At 35.0% G+C, this 16,354-nt stretch overlaps 1 protein-coding gene across 1 annotated transcript in view; it reads right to left on the minus strand.

Moving 5' to 3' along the window:
• LOC140158601 (neuronal acetylcholine receptor subunit alpha-10-like) overlaps nucleotides 1–1,503 on the minus strand; it is a 71,103-nt gene extending 69,600 nt beyond the window's left edge. The window contains exon 1 of the mRNA XM_072181757.1: nucleotides 1,192–1,503. The gene's annotated coding sequence lies outside the window, so the exon portion shown is untranslated. The remainder of the gene's footprint in view (nucleotides 1–1,191) is intronic.
• Between the last annotated feature and the right edge of the window lie 14,851 nt (nucleotides 1,504–16,354).

The following is a 16,354-nucleotide window of genomic DNA, read 5'->3' on the forward strand; positions in this document are numbered from 1 at the left end:
CAGTGATTGGTTGGATATATAGGATTGTACTGCACAAGCCACTCCCACATACCAGGAAGCCTGTTGTTTATACAAAATTAGTATTTTCCGTATTTTAGGGGAAACACACGTGATTTAGGTAACATGGCTTTTGGTGTTACATTTTCTATTTTGACTTGAAGGTTGCTGGAGGTTATAACTTGGTCAACAAGGATATTTGAGAAGGAATTATTTCTTCTGTCCTTAAATCGTGTTTTGTTACAAGTAATTGGATATTTGGATACATATGCACGTGATTAATCGAATTCCCGCCAATTTAAAGTTGAAATTCTGCCATTTAGGTCAAATTATAAAAAATCAGCCCACAAGAATTAGCGCGGGAACAATATCATTTACTGACGAGTTGCATATCACCCGCTTCTCCTATTTAATTAACCAGCTATTATGGTAACAACGGTAATCTTAGCTGGAGAGAAAAATAACAGAATTTAGTGGCGCTTTTTGGCGGCACTACGTTATTTCTTAACTACTACTATTCGGATGGTTGAATTTGGAGACGATGTGCCTTTAGGTTTGAAAATATTCATGTTACCGTGCGAGGCGACATAACTTCATTCTTGGTGTGTGTTTCTGGGCGATACAGAAAATGGTGTATACCCCGAAGGAATTCAGAATGAACGATTCCCTGATGTTTGCAATACTGAAAAGGTTAAGTGCTTTTATTATAAGCAAAATAATTTTCCTCATTTTGGTGAAGTCGATTTTACAAATAAAGCTCTGCGGCGATAAAAAAGCTATGTAAACGAAAGAATGTACATACCAAGATATAAGAAAAGACACGTCCATGCTAGCTGTGGTACAATGGACCGATATTATAGTCTCCAACAACGGAGTGGATTATAGTATTACAGAACGTCAGATAATACGTACTGATATATTATCGGTTTGTTGTTGGGTTTTTTGTTTTGCTTTGTTTTTTCAAAAAAGGCGGGAAACCACGTTTTAACTTCAAACATGAACATACTACTTAATATGATAACACATGATAGTTCCAACCTCTGCTCATATATGCAACACTTTGTAATATATTTTATTTGTATATCGTAAAACCATAGCTACGCTGTGGCTACTTTTCTTTTCTAGTAAATACATATCGGTATTAGTAACAACATTTTGAACATATAACTACAATTTTTTGGTAAAATCACTTACCTGGTAATGGTAGAATTGATAAAAGAACCAGGCTACATATCCATGGATAATTAGCCATAGTGGCTTACGGATAAACTTTCCCAGTACAAGTCAATGGTAGTTTGGTTTTACATGCGGTGAAACCGCTTTCTCGGCAGAAAACACAGTCGTATTCAAGATATTGCGTATTGCAGTGGTTGAGATCGCTATACCATGTATACCATGGACAGGTAGCTCTATCTGTTATTACGCACGCGTAGTGGTGCGATTTAAAATGTCGCACAGTAGTGAAGTTGTATGAGTGTGTATGTGTGCTACCACGTGAGTCAATTATTACGCTGAGTAAATAGAAAAGCAGGTTGCCTCTTCTGTCACACCAGATAATCTGTGAAAGATAGCACATTTTTGGCATTTTATTCAATTTCATAGATTTGAGGAGGGTAAATTAAGCAACAGGATTATCAAGTGATATGAAATTGTCCATACGGGTGACATTGTTGGTCCATCTATGTCCTTGCCTGAAACAATGGACAAGATGATCATTTTAATAAGCAACATAATAAGGTAGGCTATAGCCCAGCCCTAAAATACATTATCAATTAAAGAATTACATGCAAAATGGTGTTTGTAGGAAGAATCTTTGGTCAAAGTCAAAACAATACTAACATGTATATCAAGTCAACTGCGAATATATTCCAGGGTTTATTTATCCGATACAGAATAAAATATATTCATTGGTTACATACTCAATTACATTATTTACCCAATGCTATCATGTAAGCGTTTACTTCTATCTTACATGGAGACACACAAGAATTTGCATTGCTCTATTAGAGAATGCTACCTCAAGATCAAGAAATTTGATGCCAATTTATTAAATAGATTTGAAGCTTAACTTTATTACAATATTATCATTTTACTTTGCAATCGCAAATTAACATTAACGATGTTCGTATTAACAATAAAAAAACTATAGCGACTCGAATTATCGGTTTTTAAATAAATTGCATTTTTTACATAGAGAAATTGATTACAGCATCTTTATTACATTTCCTATCAAATTTGAAGCATCCTTTATATCATGTTAATAGCGCTTACTGACACGTGACAGAATTGTGTTGATTACCTAACCCTTTGTGCACGAATGCCAATTGCGAGTAGGCGACAGTCTCATTATTTCATTAATTTCTTTTACAGGTTATGTTTTGAGATCACAAAATTCAGTAGCGAAATATTAGGACGATTACACAAGGTGCATTATGTTTACATCTTCGCTATTGGTTGTTGAAATACTATTAATCCTAACAGAGATATTCTGTTTCATTTCTTGAATACATTGACGTACTATGTCCTCGTGACAAGCAATAAAGGTACACTTCTTTAGCACTACACCTATGGCCCTGTTAGAAGCAACCAAGTAGATCGATTGTGTGGATTAAACCTAACCATCTGACCCATACTATAGTACGCTTCACACCTTGAGGCACAAGAGAATCTCACGGTTTAGATTTGTAAAATGGTAAGATATATGAAACTAGCAAATTCCGTCGGCGATTTTTTTTTACTTGGACTATGCGCGCCAACGATACTGGTTAATTACTTCGGAAAGAGGCGTTATGGAGGACTAGAGGCATCTAAGTAAGCGGGATTTTTGCTGCTCTATAAACAGTACAAGAATAGCTACAACTATCTAGGGCAACTGGACCAAGTCGATAATTCTATTAATGTCTTTTTGCATTTGGTCAGGATAAGGTAATAGTTTAAATCCTAGTAAATGCGCTAACCTCAAATGAACATAATATTTATCTCATCTATATGGTGGGTGTAGTGCGAGAAGAAGTGCATTTATTAGGTTACAAATTGAATTTGCGCAAGGATTATGGCAGGTAGATCAATTTTCTGGCCGCCAAATCTAGACCGATTGACAAAGCCGGGAAATTAGGAGGGTAATGTGTGACCATCTGGACTGACATTTTATGGAATTAAAATACATATACAAGTACACAAACACATTGATTTTTTATGATGACTTTTTGAAATGTGAACATCTATGGTAATTGACCAAATGCACTTGCTACGAGCAACGCTTTCATAGCATTCAAGGACTCAAAAAGAAGGAATTTTCTAGCAAATCATATTGCGGTAAAGATTAAAGAATCTTTAAACACTTATACTGCCATTGGAAACATTTGTAAACATTAGTGATATTTCTTTATCTAATATTCTTACATGGAAAAATAAGGCGATTTTGAGTCTTCGTACCGTCTAATGAATATTTAATATGGGGATTATTTTGGTCTTTCTTACCACAACCAATGGGCCTTTGCACACATACAGACAGACAAACAGACAGACAGAAAACAAACACGCAACAAATTATTATGAATAACTTTCATTAGACTCATTTCCAATTCACAGTGTTTCCAATTCTACGTAGTAAATCTGTCTGGGATACAATGATATTTTCTTTGGTTTTTAGCACCAGCTAGTAAATGTAAAATCATTAGAAAGGTGCAATGTTAATGACATAATCCAATATACCAGTGTAGCTAACTCAACCGTGTACTGATTACTACAAGCTTAAAGGAATAAAAAACAATAGAACAGTAGGCTCGTGGGTCGAAGGGATAATACATTTGAATTATTCAGAACAGGATTTTTATCGCCATGTTTATTATTTTTACTTCAATCCACATTATTCCGTTTGGTAACGTTACCAATTGATTTCCTCAAACCAATGGTAATTTATTTCCTAAATTCAGGGCTAAGAATTGGATTACGTCCAATTTATTTTTATGATAAACAAAAACATTTATTTGTATGAATGAACCGGCTGACGTTAGAGCAGATTTGTGGACGTTTAAGAATTAAAGTTAAATGACATTTTGTTGGTGATTGGTTGGTTCGGGTGTATGTGGTGGTTGGTGTGAGTGTTGGAAGGGATGTGTTGCCGTCACGCGGACGTACGTGGTGGGGGTGTGTTGGGTGGGTGTGTGTGTGTGTGAGGGATAGAGAGGATGGGCAGGGAGAAAGAGAGGTAGAGAGAAAATTTACAATACTTTACAATTCTGTATGAATCGCTCTCTAGATAGGAATTCTAAATAGGAAGCAACAATTAAATCTGGAAAATAGGGAACGCTCATAATTTCACGTAAGCATGAGAAAATTGAGACGATAGACGATAATTATAGTCAAGTGAGCTTCTTCGCCAGTTCCAGGAACACTTGAGTGAGCATTGTGACGTAAGGGACCTTCTTCACCCCTAAAATGTGGTGATACAAATAGGTCACGATACGTGGTGAGTAAAAGGAATCGTGATGGATAGAATATGTGATATCGTCAGCTTTGTAATTTTGTGTGAACAAAATATTTTTGCTTAAATTGTATTCAAGCTTCCACATTGCATGTGTCTATTCAAACGTAGCAATAAGTAGTGTTTCTTGCGTCTCTATATGCATCCTTTTATAGACTTCAAGTCTGCCACAATAACCTACAACTTCAAGAAACTTTTAAAGACTCATTTATTTCTTGCATGATTATGTTTATCTATTATTGATTATTGTATTATTTCTGTAAATGCCATGGTATCCTGTGGCGTCCTAAATGCTTGTAAATATAAATGTATCAATGGATTATCATATCTACCATTTACCATGTCACTCATCATCATCTTTACACTTGACTATTACAATTATTGTTGGTTAATTACAATTTCATAATGCAAACTGAATTGTAAATCAAAATGAAGAACATCCATGTTTTTCTTTCTAGGCTTCGCATTCAGTTTGAAATGTATTGCAGAAATGTGTATTCTGGTTTACCCTGCGCACCCTGTGTTTTTAATACAATTCTGGTTTACCCTGCGCATCCTATTTTTTAGGGCTACGGTTAGGGTTGGGGTTAGAATTATGATTAGGGTTAGGGTTATACTTGTGCGCAGTGTATACCAGAATTATTCCGCCGGTCCAGTACAGGGTCCCCGTTTGCCGGCATATAAACCTATTATCAACGTCCGCGTGACGGCAACACAACACCTCCAACACTCACATCAACCACCATATACACCCGAACCAACCAAACAACGTCCGCATGACGGCAACACACCATCTCCAACACTCACACCAACCACCACATACACCCGAACCAAACGATCAACGTCCGTGTGACGGCAACACACCACCTACAACACTCACACCAACCACTACTTACACCTGATCCAACCAAACAACGTCCGCGTGACGGCAGCACACCACCTCCAACACTCACACACTTTGTATTGTTCCTTTTGAGCATCAATTTAAAATAAACTAAGTCTTATGCACAGCTTTTGTATTTTGTATGTATATACAAGGTTATTAACAAACTGTTCAATTTTAACATAAAGATGCATCCATTGCTTAAAAAGTTATGAATTACCCTTAACATTGGGCTAGTCAAAATTTCGCAAATTTCACAATCATGTTTGTGCTAATTAAAATGTAGATCAGTTGTTTTCTTCTCATATAAAACACGTTTTATTTTGTTTTGAAGTCCCAAGGCATGTCAGGGAGCTTAAATAGGACCAAAATATTTATCCTGAGTAGTTGGACAATCACATCTTGAAAACATTTTAATAGACATTATCCAAAGCTACAATATGATACTTACTTAACTTTTGGCTTACTTAACTTTTGGCCTCAGTTTCTTTCAGTTTGGAACCCTTTCCGATGTACCAAATATGTATTTACTTTAACCAACATATCTTAATTTTTCATCAAATAACACGTAAGATAACAGGGATGTGATGATGGAGGTAGAACTTTTTGAATGACTCTCGTATACGCAAACCTGATATTTGTTGAAAGCAAAAGAATACCCAAGCTATACATTCGCTGATTCTCTTTCAGTTTGTATACAGAATGAAATCCAATGAAGCAATGGTAGTCTTTATATATACATACATATATCAAATCACCCTGTTGTTTCCCTCTCTTCGAGACAAACTTCTTCCCCTTTACCTCTACTTTCCTTTTAGATTTCTTCTTTTTGTCGCCTACCGCCATCGGCTGTGTGTTATGAGACGTTTCTTTGGTTAACAACATTATCGCAGAGCAACATTATGCTTGACAAGGTCAGAAATCATCGTATCGTAAAAAGCACTTTCTTAAAGACGAGTCACATCTGAGAGGTTCACGGGTGATTTCTTCCCCTTACTTCCCCCTCACTGAACATCATCCTCACACCTGTCGAGAAGATGGGGACTTTTATGAATGTCTTAGATTTATATCTGGAATGACATTTTATGCCTTCGATTGTTTTGTTATTCCAATATAGAATATTTGAATGTTGTTTGTGAAAAGGATAGATTGTGACGCCAAACAAGAGGCCAAGAAGTAAAGATTCAGGAATTAGAGTATCGTTTTAAAGGTATGTAATCTGCATTAGATTGAAGCAAAACCAAGCACTGGTTTCATTTAATAGATGACTTTACTTATCGCAAGAAAATAATTATGGGTAAATAAATGTGGATTAACATTAAAGTACACGTACCCAAACTCTAATCAAAGCACAGTCTATATGAACGTTTCAGTCGTAATTGTTTACAAAATTGAGACCGCAATCTCTCCTAGCAACCTTAAGGCGGCAATATCTCCTAGTAAACTTTAGGATGCAATCTCTCCCTTAATACTAGCAATCTTATGGCCGCAAATTTGGTGGCAAATTTAAGGCCACTTACTCTCCTAGCAAACTTTAGGGCGCAATCTTTCCTACGTGTGGGTGACGTCATGAAGTAACTTGTTATTCAAAGTAACGTATTTGACAAGATTCTATGTGCTTAGCACTAGAAACAGTGCCAGTTAATTATGTTGAGCCATCTTGACATTCGGATTCAATACTTACATACAACGCCTTCGGCCGTCAAAGAGAACACAATGCCTGAGTGACCGATGTTACTGCGATCAAAGGTACTTGCTGTTTATTCTTTTGAAGGTAATGTCTAGTCTTTATCAAAGACTCCTGAGATCCATGTATCGTAAGAGGAATTACATGTGCGAATTATAATTTTCAGTGCTTTACGCCTCACACATGTTGGCCGTTTGTAATCAGTATCCCGTTATAAGGCAAAAACTATAGCTATTCTTACCCATGTAAATCGTATAAAATGCATACAAAATTCAATATATTGTTGAATAGATTCTTGGAAGATTAGTAATCAGTTGTACCTCCTTTGCCCTATATCTTTGACAAAAATTCCAATAAAATGTTCCTAGAATTAATTAATTATGATTATTTTATCAAATTTATATTTCATTTTTCAAAGAAATGAGTGTTAATAATATGACGGACAGAATATGCCATAGGATAATGCTATGACTACATACAATTGCAGTTAAACAGTCTATAAATCCTTAAATGGAATGTGCAATAAGTGGTCGGGAAATCTATAAACTGTCACTCTTTATCTGGTCATTATGGTCAGCCCAAGTATGCAATTGAAGCATTAAAATAATATCTCGTGTTTTAAGTGGGCCATTTCCGTAGTTTGAAAAGGATGCGTAAGTAAACGTAGTTTGAATAATGATAATGAAAAATGTAAAAGGGACGTTTGGAATTCTAATACTTCAGTATTACTTAAAGATATATACGATTTCGGTCAAATTTTAAGTTGGTTATCCTTTGCCAAATATTATAAACTATGATTAGTAACAATTGTTAGGAAAGTCATGTTAGGAAAGTCAGTTCATTGTAAGCCAAAATAATGAGGTAAAATGGTGCATTGACATATCAATGGACCATTCGTAAAGTTACGAATACACAATATTAGACGTAACTTTACGAAGGGCTCCTGTAGTAAATCCCTTTTACTTACGAAGGGTGCAGTTCGTATTAAAGTAAGTTTAACTTACGACTTGTCGTACGATTTCTAGACTTATGAAGCTTCGTAAAGTTTAGTAGGGACTTGGGCCCATGTTTGACATTTTATGTCCGTTTGTTGTTACAACAAACGTTTCGTTTATCACTCTCCGCTGCGATCTTCGCTTTTCTATTGCATTTTGTTTTATTAAACGACAGCATTATTCGGAGAGTTGTTCTTCTTCCCAATGTTTTTTTTCTTCAAATCTTGTCGCTGCATTTTATCGCAACGACAAAACGTACGAAAAACTTTAACAAAATACTGAATCCACCCCTAAACACAAAACAACACTCTGTATACTACTGTTGAAACAATCGATTTTAATTGATCAGACAATACAAATACATGCTAAAATTTTGACCAATAGTTCGTCACATGCTATAGGTAATTGGACGAAACACACAAACCAGCAAGTAAAACAAGAATAGACAAGAGAAATACAGATTAAATTGATCTTGAGTTGGGATGTTCTAACATTTACCACGTGTTTCGTGCATGATGATGAGGGTTTTTAAATCTAAAGTTCCAAGATAGTTAACCTGCTAAATAAAATAGATAACAAGTGATTAGTAAAGCTTTAATAGACAAGTGATGTTATGTTATGTTATTCAGCAGGGGAGGTACTTCTTACCAGACTCAACAATAACTCCCACAATATAAAGGATCTAGCTCAGTAAACCTCTGAAGATATTGCTGCGCACAAGACAACATTTAAAGTGTCGCTCTTAATTTAAGTCCAGTTTGCTCACACACGTCCCATGCAAGTCATTAAAGAATCAGCAGTTTAAGATGATTCCTTGGAGGAAGATAACCACAACAAAACAGGCTCTTGTATATTTACAAAATAAACGGACATTAATTGAATTAGCTTAGGTTACCTAAGAGTTGAGATAATTGCTCAAGCTCGTGTTGGTCACAATGGGTCAGCTACAAAGTGTCTCACACAAGTGTCCATTGTAAGCCGAAGTACAAGCAAAATGCTTTCAAATATATTCTAGCAATCGCATTATGGAAGCCCTGGTGGGTTGTGGTGGTTCTTCCTCGTGACCACATGATTACATATCTTTGAATATGTAGCAATATTAAGTTTTTATTAGGCCATCTTAATTTAATAGTTCTTCTCAAAGTCCCCGAGCGCATTAGTAAAATACTACCCTTGAGTAAATTAAATTTTTCCCAAATTTAACGCAAAAAAAGTTCACTTCTGACATCGTCAGACGTAGAAATAGCCCAAGTAGTAAATCTCAAAAACCCTTCATCTTAAACACAGTGAAACTATGTGTGCGTATTCTTGTTAAAAAGCTCCTCCCACAATTTGAAGGAAAAAAAATTAAAGTAAAAATTTAAATTTAAAAAAAAAATCGCATTCCCCATTAGGTTTTCAATTTGGGAAGGGCTTTGAGACAAACTATTAAATCAAGATGACTTTATCATGTCGTAGATATTTCCAACACTTTTTCTTTTAAGGTATCAGTTGAGGCGTAATTATACAGGATATCTTCACGCCAGAATGCTGCGAAACGATGACCTTGAACAGAAAAGACACGCTTTTTATTTAAGAAGATACTGCATGGATATTTGATATCCGAGATACTCACTTGTTGAGGTGAAAAGAGGTCTTGGAGTCCATATCGATAATGAAATTCATCGAAAATGTTGCACCCACCGACTCACTACAGATGTCAATGAACTGCTGGCGATAGAAGTTAACAATTCTTGTAACCAGTAACTATGGTAACCGGTAAGAAGTATCATGTGGTTAAATTTGTTAAACCACCAATTGAAACTACGGGTAAAAGTACTCTGTGTATAGATATTTCAATACAAGAAAGTAAATTTTACAAAGGACATTAGCTGTGCAATAATACACTTCATTCACAACTTTTATGAGTGCTCAAGCAAGATAGAAGCAAGAACCAGTTATGGAAATAAATTTAATGTATTTAGTCTGATGTATCAGGTTAAATACTTTGGTTTTATTTGCAGAATGTGCTTTATTCTAAAGGATAAAGGCTCAAGAAAACTTAATATTCCATACATTACTGGTTTAAAGATTGTTCTTTAGCTAGCCACTTCCACTAGATTCTTATCATAACTATTCCTCATCTCTACTTTGCGAGAATTTGATAGGAGAATCAAAACTAGACAAGACGAACACAGTTAAACTGACAATGTATCCTCTTCTGGGTCAGGGAAACAAAACAGACAAGTTGCAGACTAAGTCGATTGTCAAAATGTCATCCTATATCGCAGACTAATTGACATCCATCTATCGATGTTGTCTTAAAATCTTTTCTGTTTGGATCTCACAACAAAACAAATACAACAACATCAGCAGCAACAACAAATATGTTAAAGCTTAAGATTGCATTTCATTGTTATTGAAATCAATTCATTAACATTTCAATTTTGAGGAAATATTTAAAAAAGATGAAACAAAAATAAAATAATCGAAATTGCAATGACGATTATAAGACGAAGCTTGTAAACAATTGATTAGATGAACGCAGACTACTTGTCTTCTGCTAGCACCGAAATAAAACAGACTTGTAGCAACGAAATAAAGCAGGCTTGTAAATACATGACAACATGGTAAAACACATATGTATGTTGAAGTAGATAAAGCAATATAAAGTTGTTTCATAATTAAAATAACTTTCACCAACAAAATCCCTAAAGTCTCCTATAATGTGACGGTATGGTGTCAATCCGTTCCAAACGTGTGTGGAAAATCCATGCAATTGAAAGTCTGAATTTAATAGTATTTTGTTATAGCCCAGAAAGCGCTGTTATTTTAACTTCAATAACTCGATTTTCAGTAGTGGCCTGGAAGCATTAGAATTATCCGTGCTAGACAGCGGGAGGTGATGGGTATTTGTGCATCAAACTTGAACAGGAAGGTAAAATACTACATAAGCAAATGGTATTTTTAGGCAGAAGTTGTTGGGGGTACTGCAGTAGATCGTTGTCATGAGAAATAAATAATTCATATGCAAGACATCAACAATAAACACAAACATGAATATTTTACGAGTATTTATCCGGTAAATATTCTGCTGCGTGTAAATCTTCTGCGTCTTCTATGCATGCAACTTACAAAGCGTCGTCTGCTCAATGATACAAAATTTGTTTTAAAAAAATTATTATTTATGACCAGTCTTAAAATTAATACTAACCATCATCTATCAGCGGAGAGGATAACTAACCCCCATCTGGATATTTGTAATGAACCGTCCAATTTCGCAATACCCATAACATTACAAACATAACCAGATTGACGTCATAATTGATGCCAAAAACATCGCTTATTTTTAATTACAATTGGCCAAAAATGGAATGTCAGCCACATATCATTAAAACATTCATGGAAACGATAGAAAACCACTTTTATCTGTAAGATATAGAAAGTTTCATGCGCATGACATTTCAATAGCTTACAACCATGACAAAATGGATGTCAAGCGTAATGAATCCTCGCTTTCTTCACAATCATTTTACGTATAGAAACCACCAGTAGAACATCGAGCGCCCTCGAATTGCCTAATGGAAAACTCTCACACTTCACGTTTGAGAGTCACTTGACCAGGTTTATACACAATAAAACAACACCTTAACGAGTGACAAAGGAAAATAATAACATATTGTGGCGTGGTCTTTACATAAGCAAAATTTGATGCTTGGACAAATGGATTCAGCAAAGAACTGTTATTTTGTCTCTTCGACAATAGTATTATGGAATCAAGCACATACTCATGACAAGAAGTCTCATCTTTACTTTTATAAGCTTCTTCACATTATCACCTCCCCCCACCCCCACACACCCATACCCCAACCCCTACATCAATCTTCCCTTTAGGGCCACCTGCCGTCAAATGAGCCCATGTTACAAAAATTGGCTCAATTGGTCTACTTTGGGCTAAAAATCACCAAGTTGAAAATCTTTGGAAGGGACCCTGACCTATACACACATAGGCCTCATATACACCCCACCCTACCCACCCCATATATACATACACCCCCCCCCCCACACACACACACACATACGACTCACCCAATATCCCTAACGCTACCATTTACTACAAAATACTACTTGATATATGCACTGCGCGTGTGTGCATCCCACGTGATGTGATGACGCAATTACACACCCTACCCAGCAAACACAAAACGTTTTCGACATCATTCGCAAAAGGTTATAAAAGGTTGTCAGAAAACGTTTAAATGTCGGGTTATATAAAGGGTATATTAAGAGTATAAAACGTTTTCATAACCTTAAAAAACATTTTTTTTTTTTTCTTTTGCTCAGCAAACAAAAATGTTTTACAGAAAACGTTTAAATGTCGGGTTATATAAAGGGTATAAAAACGTTTTAATAACATTCCAAAAACATTCTTGAAAACTTGATACAAACCATTCTAAACAGAATATTATTTTGGGGTTGAAAAAATATTTTGCGACAAATGTTTGCCCAAAATATTTTCAATAACGTTTTAAAAACCTTTTCATGACCTTTATATAACCCGACATTTAAATGTTATTAAAAGGTTTTGAAAAAAAACATTTTAAGAACATATCTGTGTTTGCTGGGTTCAAATATTTTAACATAATGTTATTTAAGTATTGACACAATATTTTGCAAAATTATTTGCAAAAATAGTTTACAATAACATTTTTTGAAAACATTTAAAAATATTGTCGTAGTGTGTTTTCATACAAAATGTTTTACAACGTTATCATGACCTTTATATAACCCGACATTTTAATGTTATTAAAACGTTTTTACCTAAACCAAAAGCCAAAATATAACTTATTTAAAACGTTTTTAAAACGTTTTTTGTGTTTGCTGGTAGGTACGCTTCCGTTGGCAAGCCAGCAAAGGACCAGTGCCTAAGAGTCGCCAACCGAGTGCTTGGTATGCCAGGGGTCTCTGGTTTGAATCCCACCCAGAGCAACCAACTTCTTTGTTTATTTTCTCTCTTTTCTCTTCCGTCTTTCGCTTCCAGCCACCAAAAAGCCCTTGGGCGTTAGGGATACACACACTTATTTTATCGCTTCAAAAATTATATAAATTAAATTCATGGAACACATACAAAATATGCTTGTACACCTCAGTATATTTTTCAGAAAAGGAAATGCAATATTCTTTAAATTTCACCGATTCCTCACATAATCTGAGAGTCTTTTAAAATAAGAAAGCAAAGTTTTGATAGAGGGTTGAGAACCAGAAAGCCTTAACTTACAATGAAACACATTGTGAGTTAAGGCTTTCTAGTTTTCAACATTCGTGATCATGATTTTATAAGACGAGAATAGGTTTCAATGAGACGTACTCCTGGCACCTAATACAGAGACTAAAAGCAAACTACAAGATGAAGAGATGTGATGAATTAGATTTGGCAGAACGGAAAGGGACAATAATTGTCAGAGCGTTCTTTGGAAGCAGAGAAGAAGATCAAGACGGATTGGGGGAAATTTGCGGAGTCTATACTCCATTGTCGTACATGATAATGCAGTTTTAGGCAATTTACTACTGTTCCTTTATTAGCCTTAAAGCTTGTGGTTTTTAAAGGGAAAATAAATACCAGCTATGTCAAGACTGATCACGTAGTTTGTATGAAATATCCCTTTATTATACCTGTATATCGGTAAAGCGTTCAGGAATTCATTCACCTTTACTTTTCAAAGCCATTATGCAATTTTAGACTGACAATTAACATGAGGCGTTGATTATTTTGAAATCGTTGAAAAGGAAGAAATACTACGTTCAAGTAAAATCTTTGGAAACCACTATAAGTCAACGTTTTTAGCAACCACGAGCATCGTTATAATGTGAGTGATTTGCATTGATTTTGAAAATACACAGAAACGTAAGAGTTTTCGAAGAATGAATTTGACAAGAGCAGAAAGAGACAGTAAATCATTACAGCATATTTGAATACACGCTATGCACTTAAACGTGAAAGCAACGTACTTTTTTCATTCATGGATGACAAAAATTGCTGCCTTCTGCTTTAACAATAGAAATATGAGGGATGCTGTTGTAAAGAGTTAAAGCCATAATGTGTGATTTGCTTCACAGCGACGCCCTCAATTTTACTCGGATTTCTACTTTTTGCATAATTATAATGCCCAGTGGTATACTAAAATACCACGTAAAAGACTAAGCCTGAAGTTAGCCACTATAGTGGTTAACTGTCAATTGGCGTCATGTTTTGTTCTGTGAAATCCCCCTCTGTTTCTTACAAAACATTTAATTAGGTTCAATTTGAAAATGAAACTTGCATGTAAGATGATGCTCGGTACTTGTAAATATCTTTTTTCGTTAATGTTGATATAAATGTTGCAACATTAAAGTTTTTGGTATATTTCATGGGAATTGTAATGCAAAGTTTAAATCTTTTAAAACTTCAACATTAATGTTGCATGGTATCAAAAATCACACATAAACTGTAAGCACTTGATCATTGTCATTCTTGGCTCAAATGTTCTGTTGAAAGTTAAAATATAATATATTTGCACAACCTAAAGATTTAATGTTGAAACGCTTCCAATTGCAGAAATCAAAATTTAACAGACAAACTGTTATTCATCTTCAGTGAGAGCACGAATAACATAATACCATCGGATTATAAAATAGATAATGTGGACTAAATCTAATGAGATACACAAACTTTAGGAAGCGGTTAGACTGTCCCACAGTCTCGGTTCCATATCTCTGCTAAAACCACCTTCCCCTTCACTCCACAGATCAATACCATGACACCACTAAGCCCTAACCGCCAGCAACAAAGTTATAGAGCTCCTGGAGCACTGTGTAAAGTTGTATGAGAAAATTGTGGTGTCACTATCTGAAATAAAGTTATTCAAAACCGGTCTGCTAGAACTGTTGTGCAAAATAGGATACATCTAACACATAATGCCTTGCTGAAACACTGGTATAATGCCATTAAAACATAAGAAAAAGAGGCTAAATTAAATTAAAAATATATGCAAATAGCGCCCTCGATTTGTGCACAAATATAGAATTATAGAATAAAACATATCACATAATCAAAAATCAAATTTATCACATCAAACAACCGTGTCCTTATTGGAGTCATGTAAACAATAGCTATAATTTTCTTCAAAACCACAGTAAAGCAACTATTCCACTGCCAAGAGCATAGTACAAAAAGTGCAGTTTGTCGTGCTGCAAGCCTGAATGAACTACACAATATGTCCAAAACTCTGTAACTTTATATACTACTACTTTCAAGAATAGTCTTACAAACCAGTAATGTCTATAAGTATGTAACCATAAAGATATCATTTTGGATTTTGACGATTTTCTTTTTGTAATAATTATGTGTATAAGCCTAGGTAATAAACTTTTGTAATTGTTTTATTATTAGTCACGGCCCCAAGAAAAAACAACCTTTGTTAAATTGGGTCTCCGTGTTGAGATGAAGTCTAATATGACAGCCATTTTTGGCAATCTAAACATATCACAACTTGTGTGACCGATAATAATATGACAATAACGAGTTGGATCAACAGCCTCAGGCCGCCACATTTAAAATAAACATTAAATGAGATTGATTTAATTTTACATCCGGTGGGATTTTACTCTGGATATTTTATTTCAATAAGGTGTCGCTTCATATATCCGAAACTTTTTAGACCCATCCAAAATGCCCCTTGCTGGTCAGTTAGTACTGTTTTAGTTTGCTGCCGGGTTTGCTGCTTAGTCTGCATAAAATAGATGAATAATAGTTATAATTTAATATTCAGGCGTTAAAACAATGTTCAAGCAATCTTATAAGCCCCTAGTGTGTGTGATACCTGGTACAACGTTGTATAACATGGTGAAAACATTCAATGGGAGAAACTAGCAAATATCTTATTTTTGATCCGTTTAATGTCCATCTGTATGTAGCATAAGGATTCTGTCAAGTGAAAGTTGGTCCTGGATTTATTTGTTTGAATAAAAGCATGAAAAGATGATACAAAAATTCTACGTACCCGGTACTTGCATCTTATTTTCATGCCACATGTCATTTAAATATGGTGGTTTTTTTTCGAGTGTCATCCATTTGGTCGAAAAGTGCTTACATCTGAATTTTGATTAATTTTCTCTGTAAAATAATTGGAGTGTGAACCCGACCCCCTCAATTTTGGTGCCCGGCAATTGTGAATATCGCGTATTGAGAGACAGATGTTTTTCATTCATTTTTATGGTCAATATGAGTTTGCTTTAAATAAAACCACGTTTTTCGTGCTAAATCATTTTTATTCTAACATACAAAGCAT

This window comes from Amphiura filiformis, chromosome 8 (genome assembly GCF_039555335.1).
Source record: "Amphiura filiformis chromosome 8, Afil_fr2py, whole genome shotgun sequence".
Classification (NCBI taxonomy): Eukaryota; Metazoa; Echinodermata; class Ophiuroidea; order Amphilepidida; family Amphiuridae; genus Amphiura; species Amphiura filiformis.